We start from the raw sequence: 7,455 nt of genomic DNA, 5'->3' as shown, positions 1-7,455 counted from the left end.
AGCACCTAAAAAAAGATACTGAACTTTTGCACATGAAAAATCCAGTAAAGTTGTGTTTCATGCTCTGTTAGTGACAACGTGTAGGACGTGTGCTGTTTTCTCAACGGGTGAACAGTTGTTCAAAGAAACACAGAAGTCCTGACGAACAGAGAACTTTAAATTATCAATGCATGTCTGGTTTGGTAGAGAATGAGATGAAACAGAATTAAATCTCTCAACCATTTTACAACCATGATGGAAAGAATGAAAAGGCCTATGCAAAGTGGTGAAACACAAAATAGAGGAATAATTATAACCTTGTGGTGACAAACACTGTCGGTAAGTACGTTTTGTGGGAATAATAAGAACAGATGGTCAGCTCAGTGGTGTATTGGTTGTAGCGAATGAGAGGCTTGGATCAGAGGCAGGATTGTCCAGCTGGATATCTACCCCATCTGATGTATTGTCTATAAGGGCTCTGATGTTCTTCTGGGGGACTTCAACACTCACGTTAAAAAGTGTTACCTGGTGGGTCTTACTTGGGAGGAATGACGTGCCTGATCTGAAACAGAGGGCTGTCTAGTTACTGAACGTCTGAAGTAGTTTGTACAAACACCATGTTCAAACATTAGGGTGCTAACAGGCCTGTGACCAGGGTGTGATGTGATGGGTGTGGGAGAGATCATCTACCCCCCCCCCCCCCCACACACACACACACACACACACACACACACAAAGACCACTGAGGTATTCCACCGTCCTAATGTGGATGACTTGCTGATGAGCTTCCTTGTAATAAAAAGTCCAACATGACAGAAACTATTAACTAAAAGGCAGCCGATAGTTTACATTTTTGGCTCTTCAACCTGACAAGAATTGTTGGCAGTCTCTATGGTTACGGACGTCCCCATGAAAATAGATGGTGTGTTCGTTTCCTGCTCAGAAGTTCACAGAAATGTTGATAAGAGAAGGACAAAAACGCTGCAGATGACGTGCCAACAGGAAAGCTTAAAAGGCCACATGAAGTCTGACATCCGAGCAACTGTTCACTTAGTTTTATATTTGCTGAGTAATTTTTACATGATGTGAAATCTTAATCCACTGGGTGTTGCTGTTACGTTTCACAGACCATTTGCTTTAGGCTAAATCCTCTTTCCATGTTTGCGTTCGGCCTTTATCCATCCATAGTCCTCAAGGCTAACAGATCATCTTCCACATCGTGGTTGGCATAGAAAATTAAATATTTCATGTCATTTTAAGTTTGTATTAAATATGTATCTTCAACTGTACGCAATTCAGGCTCATAGATCCAACCATTAACCGAAAAAGGAATTGGGCCTTAGTTTTTATCATGATTTTAAAAAATGAAACACCCCCCTGTCAGTTTTTCTTTTTTTTTTCTTCTTTTTTTTGACAAATCACACTCGGCTTATGACCATATGTTCTGGACACTCTGGCAAGGAGAGCTGCTGAGCTGTCAATTAATCACCTGGCGAGGAGTTGGACCCAGTGGTGGAGGGAGTAGACGGGCTTGATGAACCCGATCATACAGTTTGGAGTGTTGGGAACATTTGACAGAGCAAGACTGAGATACCTCAGGACGATAAAGGAGTTTTCTACTTAGTACTAATGCCTGAAATACACAATGTTGATGCATGTCCATACTGTCCTTTACCAAACCTTGAAAACATCACAACTACACTGGCAGGAGTCTGTTACTTTACTGTTGAGGATGCCAGTTCTGGCTATTGGGCCATGAAATTAACAGGGGAGTCATTGACTCCGACAAACTTTAAATCATTATTTGAAAATGTGGTGTCAAATTAAATCTAGGGAAAAAAATCATAACCTACACGACAGTTATCAGCTATTTTGGATATTATCTCATGCTGATGGCATCAAGCCAGATCCTGACAAAGTCAAAAACATCAAAAAATGGCTCCACCTAGAATTGAAGAGCTTTAAACTATTTTGGGAGTGCTTAGGTATTTGACCAGTTAGCATCCTGCTTTTCTGACCCCCATTGTGCCCACTCTTTAAAGAATCCAATTTACTTTACAGAGGATGCAAAATGTGTTCAGGGATTCAGTAAAATATGAGAGCTTATCAATTCATCAATTTTGACATGGTTATACATCAAAATATGGTCAGCAGTCTTGTTGAAGAATGTAAGCCCTAGTGATATATTGAAAACTTTGAGTGGCAGTAAAATTAACTACACACATTGAGAAAGACTTGCATGGTATCTTTATGGGCTTCAAGCGTTGTATTATGATGTGTATGGCCAGGATGTCATTGAGGAAAGTGAACACAACTCCTACATTTTAAAGAATGATACTATAGCTTCAAAGATATCACTTCGCCTTCACCCACAAACCCTGTAAAATATACCTGTTGCAGATACTCTGAAGATAAATCACTGGTGGGCCATGATAACAGACTCGGTGAAGGAATGGATAATCCTGAACCCAGCTGTGCACAACAGCCTGCACAGGGCATGTGGGCTTGAGTTCAAAGATGAAACTGCAAAGGATGGACAGCCCTCAGTAATAAAATACAATGAAGGAAGGAAGGGTGACCTAAGTACAGAAGAATAATTTCCATAACAGATTAAACTCACAGGGATCTGCATTAAATGTGTGTTGAAGTTGTTCATTCATTCATTCATTCACTGTCTACCGCTTCATCCGCTGTTGCGGGGAGAAGGAGCCTATTCCAGCTGGCTCAGGGTGTGAGGCGGGGGAAACTCCAGGCGTGACACCAGTGCACCGTGGTTGAAGATAATCGTGCATTGTCAATATGAGCAAAAATGCTGTTACACGTTCACTCAGGACACATGAACATGGACACATGAAAAGAAAGAGCCTGTTGCACAATGTTGTGGTCTGTTATGACAAAACACATCAAAGACATAGTACAAAGATATTACCTGTCTTGACCCAGCAGTATTGGCGAAACCTATGCATAATTTGTTTCATGAGATTGTTGGATAGGAATAACGACTCTGGTACCAGATAGAGTTTGCGATCGCAGATGTTTACACCTTCTGGCTCATTGGTTTGTTGTGACATTTGATCGCAAAGCATCCTGTTTGGTAAAGGAGAGTAGTGTGCGTCGTAGGCCAGCAAGCAAATGATCCGCTTCAAAAGTCAAGTAGTTACATGTAATTGCAAAAATAAGGAGTGTAGCATCATGAATATAATCTATGTAGATTTTTTTCTCTCTCTGTGTGTGTGTGTGTGTGTGTGTGTGTGTGTGTGTGTGTGTGTGTGTGTGTGTGTGTGTGTGTGTGTGTGTGTGTGTGTGTGTGTGTGTGTGTGTGTGTGTGTGTGTACATATAAGAAGACAAATGGTTTTTTTTTAAAAAGCCATGCTGACATTCTAAATCCTCAACTGAACATGCAACAGGAGCTTTGTGCCCTTCATTAACTTGACAGTAATAGAATTCATTTCAGCAAACCTGCTGGGAGACGTCTTGAAGTGAGACTGCAGTTGACTAAGAATTGGTTATTTTAATGGTAGTTTAATAAAATTATGTTAAGAAGTAAATGTGTGTGTGTGGGGGGGGGGGTCACAGCTTAGCAAGTAGGAGTTTAAATGAATGTGTTTCAACAGAGCCTGTTTGCACAATGAAATTCTAGAATGATGTCCAGGGGTCTGTGGAATTACAATCAATGGTTCTCACCATTAATTAAATGTCCTTATTCTGCAGGGCATCTATTGATGCTCACAGGGTCGACCACACTGGATCCCGTCTCAAATGCAACAAGCCGTCTATTCAGCTTCATATTTCGCAAAGAGCCCATGAATAGTGAGAACACTGGAACCTTGTTTTTCCCTGTCGTCCCTGAATTAAGTAAAGAAGCACAAATGGATGATTCTTATTCACACAAGCATTATACGCTATCATCAGTTTTTAAATATATTTTGTTGCCTTTCTACTTATTTTCTTTCTTTTGTCTAAATTAGATTTTCTATTTTGTGTGGTTGATTCAAAAGAGGATTTAAAGTGGTAGAAAAATATAATAGTAGCCAGGGTTACTGAATATAATCTGATTCATAAAAGGTGCTGGATTTACCTCCAATGAAAAGTATATCCAGCATAGAAAATGCAGTCAGCATGAAGGGGAAAGCTTTCTGCTCAGATATAGATTCCACCTCTAGTTTGATAAATTTGAGCTGCTTGGACACTGGAGGACAATAACATGATAATTTAAAGTTAAGTGTCATGAGTGTGTTTAAGACCCAAAAGGGGAGAAGATCACATTTATAGTTTAATTCAAACAAAATCCTACGACAGGTTGGCAAAACTGGAACTGAGCTGCTTCTTTATTCCAAAGCTTATTTAATGTTGTCAGCGTTAGAAGTCAAACCTGTAACGCCGTCAAATCTCTCATCACATAGACATTCAGGAGGAGTCACTGTGACTCTGACAGCCTGGTTACCATCTTTCATTCTGACACCCACCTGGTAAAAAACTTAGAGTCACTTATTATAAAGATTTCTTTCCAAATTTTGTCATTTTAACAATAAAGGTTTCACCTTGTTTTCCTTTCAGAACACAGTGAGGCTGGTTTGGGGATTCTGAACATGGAAAAGAAGGTGTTGAGGACAAAACTGGAAGGTCAACTCAAATTGGGCACCACTGGTGAATGATTTATCTGGAACAGGATTCTTCATTCTACCAGAGTCCAGTGTTTGTGCACTCAAACATATTGAACAGGGATGTAAATCAGCGCATCAGGATCCACTACATTTCTCAAACCTAAGATAATGTAACCGCCAATCTGTGAGCCATCGGCTCATAGATATGGGTAAGATTTTTTGGCTCGCCACAGATTCCACAAGAACGTCATTCTTTCTGAAGTCCCGTATACATCCAATGAAGCTTCTCATCGGGATGTTGTATCTCTGAGACAGGATGGCAGAAGAGAAGAGGTTTCTATCTGCATTAGTAAATGTGCTCATATTTTCTATACAGTAGCTGTGAGATACAAACTTTTGTGTTCATACTTTTCACAGCAGCTCCTAGGTACACAGGGTTGTGCAGGTTTAAAGATGACCCCTCATTGTTTGGCAGATGTCCATCAGTCACATGGACTCCATCAACCAGCAGGTGAAACGTGCTCTTCTCCACACGTACCTCGACCTACACACACCGGGAACCCTGTCACACAAATGTCTGGAGCCATGATATCTAAACCTACCCTAACTACACAGCTTTGGATTGGTGTTGAATTCATATGCATGGAGCTGATGGGGAAGTATGTCTTCAAAAAAACATGAGCAATAGTCTAAGAAACGGGTTAAACCTCAGTTATTCGTCTTTTAACATCAGTGCAGGTGGTGACACCATTCCCTACTGCAAACAGCAGCAGGATTACTGCTAAAGGGAGGCGTCAATGTTCGTGAGGCTACGGGTACTACTCCATTACTGTTACTATTAGTATTATCAATTATCAGTATTTTTATGATTTATGTATATGTATTACTATGAGAAAATACCTGTTCATACGACAGCAACCCTGTTAACAAAGTTAGGCCTATTCCAGCTGGCTACAGGTGAGAAGTAGGGTACACCCCAGACACGTCGCCAGCGGATCATTGGGCCTCATTGAATTGTTATGTAGAACTTTTGTGTCAACGCCAAACATTTGGAAACATCCAGGGTTTTAGAGTTATCTTATCAAAGCTGGCTACACCTGATGTACTCTCTGACAGACAGACTGGGAATAATCCTTTGGATCTTTGAGAGGCGACACCATGCTCATCATTCACTACAAATCTGTGATGGGCAGGGATAAGCAAGTGATCAGTTGTGCCATTTTCCATCATTGGTCTTTTGCTTGTGCTGTATGATTCTGTTTTGTCCAAGCGACATCTTAATCTTGCCATTGGCCAAAGAAAGAGCCAGCAGAGGGAATGACACCTCTGCCTGCTGCACGGAGGATCAGCCCTTTGGACGACTTGGTCTTGATATCAAAGGAGAAGTGAGGCCTGAGACACAAGAGAAGTATTCAAATGAATGAATCAATACATGGATAGATGAATGACTGCATCAGCCATCCATCATCATCCAGATTACATACACATAAACTGATTATTTCCACACCTTCAGGAATGTGTTTACACATAATTATCGCTATCTGTGATTAAGGTCTTCTGGTGCCAGGGTGTAGCTGAGCCAGCTGCGATCTTCATAGAGCTGGTGTACACCATGGTGTGTTTGCCATCGTCTGCACTGTTTTGCTGGAGCCTGAATCTGTCATACAGCAGAGAAATGACCCACTCACTGTCTTATTATAAAACCAAGAGGCAATTATTATTGCTGTGTTGCAGAGGTAATGGCTTGTTGCTCTCACTGCTTTGTGTTTCTGGGTGCTCTGCAGCACAGGTGCTGGAAAATCCTGGGTCTTCCTGTAGCCTCTCACACATACAGCTGCGATCCCACTAGTGAAAAGGAACTGAAATCGGTGGGTGTAAAGCTTTGCTCAGGCCTGTGTCAGATCAGATTGTTGTGAAGCATTAATCCATGTAATTGGAGGAGAAATGCACCAATATTATCACCATGAGAACAAACACGACGTTCCATAAAGCATTTATAATGCTGCCAAACATCCTTATGTAAAGATTAGTGATGCAACGTCTGAATATTCCTCCATGTAAAATCTGACCCGGTGTCCTGGCGTGAAGCGATTGTCCCTGCATCAATTTTTCATTGTCAATGCTGAGATCCAGCCAGAGAAAATCACAACAGGTTCAGTAAAGTTTTCAATATTTAATCCAGATTAAAACACAGATTAAATTTTACCCTGTTTTCCTCCTTACTGCAGACATGTAGTGCCAGTTTCCATCACTGAACCGTTGATTTGACATCAAGGTATAATTTCCGCTATTGAAAACTACAAATCCATCAAGCAGAGACAGCTGGAGGATGAGGACACATGTGGGGATCTGCAGGAGATCTGAGAGTACTGAGTTATTTTGATCTTTAGCACTGCTTTCTTTTTAAAGTAGGATGTGAGGCGCTCACACTCTGGAACAGATCACCATGTTTATGCATGCTCCTGAAGCCCAGAGAGACTCTGAGGTCCTCTTCATCCCATGCAAACATGGAGTCAACAGATAGGGATGAATATAATGTAGCTGGACAAACACCTGCACACACCAGAAAACACTATTAAATCACTGTGCTTCTGTTCCACGGTGTTTTTACTTTCATCATTATCTTCATCATTTTATTTCTAAATATAATGACAGATTTTATGACTGGATATTTTAAGAACATATTGAAGAATGTGCATGAAACATTCAGCAGCCACATCCTGGTCATGTCTCTGTGGCAGATTACCAGCATCCTGAGTGGACATCCATGACAGACACCGTTAGTCTTTTTGTATTGAATACTTTCAGTGTCTGCTCTCAGGTGATCCACATATCCTCTCAGTGGTGGAGCCGTGATGTGTCTGAGAACCA

General features: G+C 41.0%; 1 long non-coding RNA gene across 1 annotated transcript; it reads right to left on the bottom strand.

The window, feature by feature from the left end:
• Positions 1-4,375: 4,375 nt before the first annotated feature.
• On the bottom strand, positions 4,376-7,186 carry LOC137599266 (uncharacterized). The gene is made up of 3 exons (XR_011036779.1): positions 6,342-7,186; positions 6,092-6,241; positions 4,376-5,976 (listed from the first exon to the last, which is right to left on the bottom strand). It is a non-coding gene; the product is annotated as an uncharacterized lncRNA (long non-coding RNA).
• Between the last annotated feature and the right edge of the window lie 269 nt (positions 7,187-7,455).

This window comes from Antennarius striatus, chromosome 7, assembly GCF_040054535.1.
Source record: "Antennarius striatus isolate MH-2024 chromosome 7, ASM4005453v1, whole genome shotgun sequence".
In the NCBI taxonomy this organism is placed as follows: domain Eukaryota; kingdom Metazoa; phylum Chordata; class Actinopteri; order Lophiiformes; family Antennariidae; genus Antennarius; species Antennarius striatus.
This window is presented reverse-complemented; position numbering and strand designations above follow the sequence as displayed.